Genomic DNA, 13123 nt, shown 5'->3' with positions numbered 1-13123 from the left:
TTATGACATCATCGTCGCCATGACGACCATTATGACATCATCATCGCCATGATGACCGTTATGACATTACCGTCGCCATGACGACCCTTATGACATCATCGTCGCCATGGCGACCATTATGACACCACCGTTGCCATGATGACCATTATGACATCATCGTCGCCATGACGACCATTATGACATCATCATCGCCATGAAGACCGTTATGACAATATCGTTGCCATGACAACCCTTATGACATCATCGTCACCATGGCGACGATTATGACATCATCATCGCCATGACAACCAATATGATATCATCGTTGCCATGATGACCATAATGTCATCATCGTCGTCATGACAACCATTATGGCATCATCGTTGCCATGGCGACCATTATGACATCATCGTCGCCATGATGACCATTATGACATCATGACATCACCATTGCCATGACGACCATTATGACATCACCGTTGCCATGACGACCATTATGACATCACCGTTGCCATGACGACCATTATGACATCATTGTCGCCATGACGACCATTATGACATCATTGTCGCCATGACAACCATTATGACATCACAATCGCCATGACGACCATTATGACATCAACGTCCCCATGGCGACCATTATGACATCACCGTCGACATGAGAACCATTATGACATCACCGTCGCCATGACGACCATTATGACATCATCATCGCCATGATGACGGTTATGACAATATCGTTGCCATGACGACCCTTATGACATCATCGTCACCATGTCGACGATTATGACATCATCATCGTCATGACAACCAATATGATATCATCGTTGCCATGATGACCATTAAGTCTTCATCGTCGCCATGACAACCATTATGGCATCACCGTTGCCATGACGACCATTATGACATCATCGTCGTCATGACGACCATTATGACATCATTGTCGCCATGACAACCATTATGGCATCACCGTCGCCATGATGACCATCATGACATCACCGTTAAAATGACGACCATTATGACATCATCGTCGCCATGGTGACCATATTGACATCTTCGTCGCCATGACGACCATTATGACATCATTACATCATCATTGCCATGACGACCATTATGACATCATCGTCGCCATGACAAACATTATGACATCATCGTCGCCATGGTGACCATATTGACATCTTCGTCGCCATGACGACCATTATGACATCATTACATCATCATTGCCATGACGACCATTATGACATCACTGTTGCCATGACGACCATTATGACATCACCATCGCCATGATGACCATTATCACATCAAAGTTGCCATGATGACCACTATGACATCATCGTTGCCATGACGACCATTATGACATAATCGTCGCCATGGCAACCATTATGACATCACCATCGCCATGACGACCATTATGACACCACCGTTGCCATGACGAACATTATGACATCATCGCCATGATGACCGTTATGACATTATCGTCGCCATGACGACCCTTATGACATCATCGTCGCCATGGCGACCATTATGACATCATTGTCACAATGACGACCATTATGACATCACCATCGCTATGACGACCGTTATGACATCATCGTTGCCATGACGACCATTATGACATAATCATCGCCATGACAACCATTATGACATCAACATCGCCATGACGACCATTATGACATCACCGTTGCCATGACGAACATTATGACATCATCGCCATGATGATCGTTATGACATTATCGTCGCCATGACGACCCTTATGACATCATCGTCGCAATGTCGACCATTATGACATCATCCTCACAATGACGACCATTATGACATCACCATCGCCATGGCTACCATTATGACATCATCGTTGCCATGACGACCATTATGACATAATCGTCGCCATGACAACCATTATGACATCATTATCGCCATGACGACCATTATGACATCATCGTCGCCATGACGACCATTATGACATCATCATCGCCATGATGACCGTTATGACATTACCGTCGCCATGACGACCCTTATGACATCATCGTCGCCATGGCGACCATTATGACACCACCGTTGCCATGATGACCATTATGACATCATCGTCGCCATGACGACCATTATGACATCATCATCGCCATGAAGACCGTTATGACAATATCGTTGCCATGACAACCCTTATGACATCATCGTCACCATGGCGACGATTATGACATCATCATCGCCATGACAACCAATATGATATCATCGTTGCCATGATGACCATAATGTCATCATCGTCGTCATGACAACCATTATGGCATCATCGTTGCCATGGCGACCATTATGACATCATCGTCGCCATGATGACCATTATGACATCATGACATCACCATTGCCATGACGACCATTATGACATCACCGTTGCCATGACGACCATTATGACATCACCGTTGCCATGACGACCATTATGACATCATTGTCGCCATGACGACCATTATGACATCATTGTCGCCATGACAACCATTATGACATCACAATCGCCATGACGACCATTATGACATCATCGTCCCCATGGCGACCATTATGACATCACCGTCGACATGAGAACCATTATGACATCACCGTCGCCATGACGACCATTATGACATCATCATCGCCATGATGACGGTTATGACAATATCGTTGCCATGACGACCCTTATGACATCATCGTCACCATGTCGACGATTATGACATCATCATCACCATGACAACCAATATGATATCATCGTTGCCATGATGACCATTAAGTCTTCATCGTCGCCATGACAACCATTATGGCATCATCGTCGCCATGATGACCATTATGACATCATGACATCACCGTTGCCATGACGACCATTATGACATCACCGTTGCCATGACGACCATTATGACATCACCGTTGCCATGACGACCATTATGACATCATCGTCGTCATGACGACCATTATGACATCATTGTCGCCATGAAAACCATTATGGCATCACCGTCGCCATGATGACCATCATGACATCACCGTTAAAATGACGACCATTATGACATCACCGTTGCCATGACGACCATTATGACATCATCGTCGCCATGACAAACATTATGACATCATCGTCGCCATGGTGACCATATTGACATCTTCGTCGCCATGACGACCATTATGACATCATTACATCATCATTGCCATGACGACCATTATGACATCACTGTTGCCATGGCGACCATTATGACATCACCATCGCCATGATGACCATTATCACATCAAAGTTGCCGTGATGACCACTATGACATCATCGTTGCCATGACGACCATTATGACATAATCGTCGCCATGACAACCATTATGACATCACCATCGCCATGACGACCATTATGACACCACCGTTGCCATGACGAACATTATGACATCATCGCCATGATGACCGTTATGACATTATCGTCGCCATGACGACCCTTATGACATCATCGTCGCCATGGCGACCATTATGACATCATCGTCACAATGACGACCATTATGACATCACCATCGCTATGACGACCGTTATGACATCATCATTGCCATGACGACCATTATGACATAATCGTCGCCATGACAACCATTATGACATCAACATCGCCATGACGACCATTATGACATCACCGTTGCCATGACGAACATTATGACATCATCGCCATGATGATCGTTATGACATTATCGTCGCCATGACGACCCTTATGACATCATCGTCGCAATGTCGACCATTATGACATCATCCTCACAATGACGACCATTATGACATCACCATCGCCATGGCTACCATTATGACATCATCGTTGCCATGACGACCATTATGACATAATCGTCGCCATGACAACCATTATGACATCATCATCGCCATGACAACCAATATGATATCATCGTCGCCATGATGACCATTATGACATCATCGTCGCCATGACAACCATTATGACATCATCGTCGCCATGGTGACCATTATGACATCACCGTCTCCATGACGACCATTATGACATCATCATATCATCATAGCCATTATGACCATTATTAAATCACAGTCGCCATGACAACCATTATGACATCTTCGTCGCCATGATGACCATTATGTCATCATGACATCATCGTTGCCATGACGACCATTATGACATCACCGTTGCCATGACGACCATTATGACATCATCATCGCCATGATGACCATTATGACATCAACGTTGCCATGACGAACATTATGACATCATCGTTGCCATGACGACCATTATGACATAATCGTCGCCATGACAACCATTATGACATCACCTTCGCCATGATGACCATTATGACACCACCGTTGCCATGACGAACATTATGACATCATCTCCATGAGGACCGTTATGACATTATCGTCGCCATGACGACCCTTATGACATCATCGTCGCCATGGCGACCATTATGACATCATTGTTACAATGACAACAATTATGACATCATCGTCGTCATGACGACCATTATGACATCACCGTTGCCATGACGACCATTATGACATCATCGTCGTCATGACGACCATTATGACATCATTGTCGCCATGACAACCATTATGACATCACAATCGCCATGACGACCATTATGACATCATCGTCGCCATGGCGACCATTATGACATCATCATCGCCATGATGACCGTTATGACAATATCGTCACCATGACGACCCTTATGACATCATTGTCGCCATTGCAACCATTATGACATCATCATCGCCATGACAACCAATATGATATCATCGTCGCCATGATGACCATTATGACATCATCGTCGCCATGACATCCATTATGACACCATCGTCGCCATGGTGACCATTATTACATCACCGTCTCCATGACGACCATTATGACATCATCATTGCCATTATGACCATTATTAAATCACAGTCGCCATGACAACCATTATGACATCTTCGTCGCCATGACGACCATTATGACATCATGACATCATCGTTGCCATGACGACCATTATGACATCACCGTTGCCATGACGACCATTATGACATCACCATCGCCATGATGACCATTATGACATCAACGTTGCCATGACGACCATTATGACATCATCGTTGCCATGACGACCATTATGACATAATCGTCGCCATGACAACCATTATGACATCAACATCGCCATGACGACCATTATGACACCACCGTTGCCATGACGAACATTATGACATCATCGCCATGATGATCGTTATGACATTATCGTCGCCATGACGACCCTTATGACATCATCGTCGCCATGTCGACCATTATGACATCATCCTCACAATGACGACCATTATGACAACACCATCGCCATGACGACCATTATGACATCATCGTTGCCATGACGACCATTATGACATAATCGTCGCCATGACAACCATTATGACATCATTATCGCCATGACGACCATTATGACATCATCGTCGCCATGACGACCATTATGACATCATCATCGCCATGATGACCGTTATGACATTACCGTCGCCATGACGACCCTTATGACATCATCGTCGCCATGGCGACCATTATGACACCACCGTTGCCATGATGACCATTATGACATCATCGTCGCCATGACGACCATTATGACATCATCATCGCCATGAAGACCGTTATGACAATATCGTTGCCATGACAACCCTTATGACATCATCGTCACCATGGCGACGATTATGACATCATCATCGCCATGACAACCAATATGATATCATCGTTGCCATGATGACCATAATGTCATCATCGTCGCCATGACAACCATTATGGCATCATCGTTGCCATGGCGACCATTATGACATCATCGTCGCCATGATGACCATTATGACATCATGACATCACCATTGCCATGACGACCATTATGACATCACCGTTGCCATGACGACCATTATGACATCACCGTTGCCATGACGACCATTATGACATCATTGTCGCCATGACGACCATTATGACATCATAGTCGCCATGACAACCATTATGACATCACAATCGCCATGACGACCATTATGACACCACCGTTGCCATGACGACCATTATGACATCATTGTCGCCATGACGACCATTATGACATCATCGTCGCCATGGCGACCATTATGACATCATCACCATGATGACCGTTATGACAATATCGTCACCATGACGACCCTTATGACATCATCGTCGCCATGGCAACCATTATTACATCATCGCCATGACAACCAATATGATATCATCGTCGCCATGATGACCATTATGACATCATCGTCGCCATGACAAACATTATGACATCATCGTCGCCATGGTGACCATATTGACATCTTCGTCGCCATGACGACCATTATGACATCATTACATCATCATTGCCATGACGACCATTATGACATCACTGTTGCCATGACGACCATTATGACATCACCATCGCCATGATGACCATTATCACATCAAAGTTGCCATGACTACCACTATGACATCATCGTTGCCATGACGACCATTATGACATAATCGTCGCCATGACAACCATTATGACATCACCATCGCCATGACGACCATTATGACACCACCGTTGCCATGACGAACATTATGACATCATCGCCATGATGACCGTTATGACATTATCGTCGCCATGACGACCATTATGACATCATCGTCACAATGACGACCATTATGACATCACCATCGCTTTGACGACCGTTATTACATCATCGTTGCCATGACGACCATTATGACATAATCGTCGCCATGACAACCATTATGACATCACCATCGCCATGACGACAATTATGACATCATCGTCACCATGACGACCATTATGACATCATCATCGCCATGATGACCGTTATGACATTACCGTCGCCATGACGACCCTTATGCCTTCATCGTCGCCATGGCGTCAATTATGACACCACCGCTGCAATGATGACCATTATGACATCATCGTCGCCATGACGACCATTATGACATCATCATCGCCATGATGTCCATTATGTTATCATCGTCGCCATGACAACCATTATGACATCATTGTCACCATGGCAACCATTATGACACCACCCTTGCTTTGATGACCATTATGACATCATCGTCGCCATGATGACCATTATGACATCATCATCGCCATGAATTCCATTATGACATCATCATCGCCATGATGACCGATATGACATTATCGTCGCCATGACGACCCTTTTGACATCATCATCGCCATGGCAACCATTATGACATCATCGTCGCCATGACAACCATTATGACATCATCGTCGCCATGGTGACCATTATGACGTCTTCGTCGCCATGACGACCATTATGACATCATGACATCATCGTTGCCATGACGACCATTATGACATCACCGTTGCCATGACGACCATTATGACATCACCATCGCCATGATGACCATTATGACATGAACGTTACCATGACGACCATTATGACATCATCGTTCCCATGACGACCATTATGACATAATCGTCGCCATGACAACCATTATGACATCACCATCGCCATGACGACCATTATTACACCACCGTTGCCCTGACGAACATTATGACATCATCGCCATGATGACCGTTATGACATTATCGTCGCCATGACGACCCTCATGACATCATCGTCGCCATGGAGACCATTATGACATCATCGTCACAATGACGACCATTATGACATCACCATCGCCATGACGACCATTATGACATCATCGTCGCCATGGCGACCATTATGACATCATCACCATGATGACCGTTATGACAATATCGTCACCATGACGACCCTTATGACATCATCGTCGCCATGGCAACCATTATGACATCATCGCCATGACAACCAATATGATATCATCGTCGCCATGATGACCATTATGACATCATCGTCGCCATGACAAACATTATGACATCATCGTCGCCATGGTGACCATATTGACATCTTCGTCGCCATGACGACCATTATGACATCAGTACATCATCATTGCCATGACGACCATTATGACATCACTGTTGCCATGACGACCATTATGACATCACCATCGCCATGATGACTATTATCACATCAAAGTTGCCATGACGACCACTATGACATCATCGTTGCCATGACGACCATTATGACATAATCGTCGCCATGACAACCATTATGACATCACCATCGCCATGACGACCATTATGACACCACCGTTGCCATGACGAACATTATGACATCATCGCCATGATGACCGTTATGACATTATCGTCGCCATGACGACCCTTATGACATCATCGTCGCCATGGCGACCATTATGACATCATCGTCACAATGACGACCATTATGACATCACCATCGCTTTGACGACCGTTATGACATCATCGTTGCCATGACGACCATTATGACATAATCGTCGCCATGACAACCATTATGACATCACCATCGCCATGACGACAATTATGACATCATCGTCACCATGACGACCATTATGACATCATCATCGCCATGATGACCGTTATGACATTACCGTCGCCATGACGACCCTTATGCCTTCATCGTCGCCATGGCGTCCATTATGACACCACCGCTGCAATGATGACCATTATGACATCATCGTCGCCATGACGACCATTATGACATCATCATCGCCATGATGTCCATTATGTTATCATCGTCGCCATGACAACCATTATGACATCATTGTCACCATGGCAACCATTATGACACCACCCTTGCTTTGATGACCATTATGACATCATCGTCGCCATGATGACCATTATGACATCATCATCGCCATGAATTCCATTATGACATCATCATCGCCATGATGACCGATATGACATTATCGTCGCCATGACGACCCTTTTGACATCATCATCGCCATGGCAACCATTATGACATCATCGTCGCCATGACAACCATTATGACATCATCGTCGCCATGGTGACCATTATGACGTCTTCGTCGCCATGACGACCATTATGACATCATGACATCATCGTTGCCATGACGACCATTATGACATCACCATCGCCATGATGACCATTATGACATGAACGTTACCATGACGACCATTATGACATCATCGTTCCCATGACGACCATTATGACATAATCGTCGCCATGACAACCATTATGACATCACCATCGCCATGACGACCATTATTACACCACCGTTGCCCTGACGAACATTATGACATCATCGCCATGATGACCGTTATGACATTATCGTCGCCATGACGACCCTCATGACATCATCGTCGCCATGGAGACCATTATGACATCATCGTCACAATGACGACCATTATGACATCACCATCGCCATGACGACCATTATGACATCATCGTCGCCATGGCGACCATTATGACATCACCGTCGCCATGGCGACCATTATGACATCACCGTCGCCATGACGACCATTACGACATCATCGTAGCCATTACGACCATTATTAAATCACAGTCGGTATGACAATCATTATGACATCTTCGTCGCCATGACGACCATTATGACATCATGACATCAACGTTGCCATGATGACCATTATGACATCATCGTCGCCATGACAACCATTATGAAGTCACAATCGCCATGACGACCATTATGACATCATCGTCACCATGGCGACCATTATGACATCACCGTCGCCATGACGAACATTATGACATCATCATCGCCATGATGACCGTTATGACATTATCGTCGTCATGACGACCCTTATGACATCATCGTCCCCATGGCGACCATTATGACATCACCGTCGCCATGACAACCATTATGACATCACCGTCGCCATGACGACCATTATGACATCATCATCGCCATGATGACCGTTATGACAATATCGTTGCCATGACGACCCATATGACATCATAGTCACCATGGCGACGATTATGACATCATCATCGCCATGACATCCAATATGATATCATCGTTGCCATGATGACCATTAAGTCTTCATCGTCGCAATGACAACCATTATGGCATCATCGTCGCCATGATGACCATTATGACATCATGACATCATCGTCGTCATGACGACCATTATGACATCACCGTTGCCATGACGGCCATTATGACATCACCGTCGCCGTGACGAACATTATGACATCATCATCGCCATGACGAACATTATGACATCATCATCGCCATGACGACCAATATGACATCACCGTCGCCATGGCAACCATTATGACATCATCATCGCCATGACAACCAATGTGATATCATCGCCGCCATGATGACCATTATGAAATCATCGTCGACATGACAACCATTATGACATCATCGTCGCCATGGCGACCATTATGACATCATTGTCGCCATGACGACCATTATGACATCATCGTAGCCATTACGACCATTATTAAATCACAGTCGCCATGACGACCATTATGACATTATGACATCACTGTTGCCATGACGACCATTATGACATCATCGTCGCAATGACTACCTTTATGACATCATTGTCGCCATGACAACCATTATGACGTCACAATCGCCATGACGACCTTTATGACATCATCGTCACCATGGCGACCATTATGACATCATCGTCGCCATGACGACCATTATGACATCATCATCGACACGACAACCAATATGATATCATCGTCGCCATAATGACCATTATGTCATCATCGTCGCCATGACAACCATTATGAGATCATCGTCGCCATGGCGACCATTATGACATCAACGTCGCCATGGCGACCATTATGACATCACCGTCGCCATGACGACCATTATGACATCATCGTAGCCATTACGACCATTATTAAATCACAGTCGCCAAGACAACCATTATGACATCTTCGTCGCCATGACGACCATTATGACATCACCGTTGCCATGACGACCATTATGACATCACCGTCGCCATGACGACCCTTATGACATCATCGTCGCCATGACGACCATTATGACATCATTATCGCCATGACAACCATTATGACATCACCGTCGCCATGACGACCATTATAACATCATCATCGCCATGATGACCGTTATGACATTATCGTCGTCATGACGACCCTTATGACATCATCGTCCCCATGGCGACCATTATGACATCACCGTCGACATGAGAACCATTATGACATCACCGTCGCCATGACGACCATTATGACATCATCATCGCCATGATGACGGTTATGACAATATCGTTGCCATGACGACCCTTATGACATCATCGTCACCATGTCGACGATTATGACATCATCATCGCCATGACAACCAATATGATATCATCGTTGCCATGATGACCATTAAGTCTTCATCGTCACCATGACAACCATTATGGCATCATCGTCGCCATGATGACCATTATGACATCATGACATCACCGTTGCCATGACGACCATTATGACATCACCGTTGCCATGATGACCATTATGACATCATCGTCGTCATGACAACCATTATGACATCATTGTCGCCATGACAACCATTATGACATCACAATCGCCATGACGACCATTATGACATCATCGTCGCCATGGCGACCATTATGACATAATCATCGCCATGATGACCGTTATGACAATATCATCACCATGACGACTATTGTGACATCATCGTCGCCATGGCAACCATTATGACATCATCATAGCCATTATGACCATTATTAAATCACAGTCGCCATGACAACCATTATGACATCTTCGTCGCCATGACGACCATTATGACATCATCGTTGCCATGACGACCATTATGACATCACCGTTGCCATGACGACCATTATGACATCACCATCGCCATGATGACCATTATGACATCAACGTTGCCATGACGACCATTATGACATCATTGTTGCCATGACGACCATTATGACATAATCATCGCCATGACAACCATTATGACATCAACATCGCCATGACGACCATTATGACACCACCGTTGCCATGACGAACATTATGACATCATCGCCATGATGATCGTTATGACATTATCGTCGCCATGACGACCCTTATGACATCATCGTCGCCATGTCGACCATTATGACATCATCCTCACAATGACGACCATTATGACATCACCATCGCCATGGCGACCATTATGACATCATCGTTGCCATGACGACCATTATGACATAATCGTCGCCATGACAACCATTATGACATCATTATCGCCATGACGACCATTATGACGTCATCGTCGCCATGACGACCATTATGACATCATCATCGCCATGATGACCGTTATGACATTACCGTTGCCATGACGACCCTTATGACATCATCGTCGCCATGGCGACCATAATGACACCACCGTTGCCATGATGACCATTATGACATCATCGTCGCCATGACGACCATTATGACATCATCATCGCCATGAAGACCATTATGTTGTCATCGTCTCCATGACAACCATTATGAAATCATTGTCGCCATGGCAACCATTATGACACCACCGTTGCCATGACGACCATTATGACATCATCGTAGCCATTACGACCATTATTAAATCACATTCGCCATGACAACCATTATGACATCTTCGTCGCCATGACGACCATTATGACATCATGACATCACCGTTGCCATGACGACCATTATGACATCATCGTCGCCATGACGACCATTATGACATCATTGTCGCCATGACAACCATTATGACATCACCGTCGCCATGACGACCATTATGACATCATCATCGCCATGATGATCGTTATGACATTATCGTCGCCATGACGACCCTTATGACATAATCGTCCCCATGGCGATCATTATGACATCACCATCGCCATGACAACCATTGTGACATCACAGTCGCCATGACGACCATTATGACATCATCATTGCCATGATGACCGTTATGACAATATCGTTGCCATGACGACCCTTATGAAATCATCGTCACCATGGCGACGATTATGACATCATCATCGCCATGACAACCAATATGATATCATCTTTGCCATGATGACCATTAAGTCTTCATCGTCGCCATGACAACCATTATGGCATCACCGTCGCCATGATGACCATCATGACATCATGACATCACCGTTGAAATGACGACCATTATGACATCACCGTTGCCATGACGACCATTATGACATCATCGTCGTCATGACGACCATTATGACATCATTGTCGCCATGACAATCATTATGACATCACAATCGCCATGACGACCATTATGACATCATCGTCGCCATGGCGACCATTATGACAATATCGTCACCATGACGACCCTTATGACATCATCGTCGCCATGGCAACCATTATGACATCATCATC

This window comes from Phyllobates terribilis, unplaced genomic scaffold, assembly GCF_046119375.1.
Source record: "Phyllobates terribilis strain yellow unplaced genomic scaffold, ASM4611937v1 Scaffold_2__4_contigs__length_985480577, whole genome shotgun sequence".
In the NCBI taxonomy this organism is placed as follows: Eukaryota; Metazoa; Chordata; class Amphibia; order Anura; family Dendrobatidae; genus Phyllobates; species Phyllobates terribilis.
Note: the sequence above shows the minus strand (reverse complement) of the source record.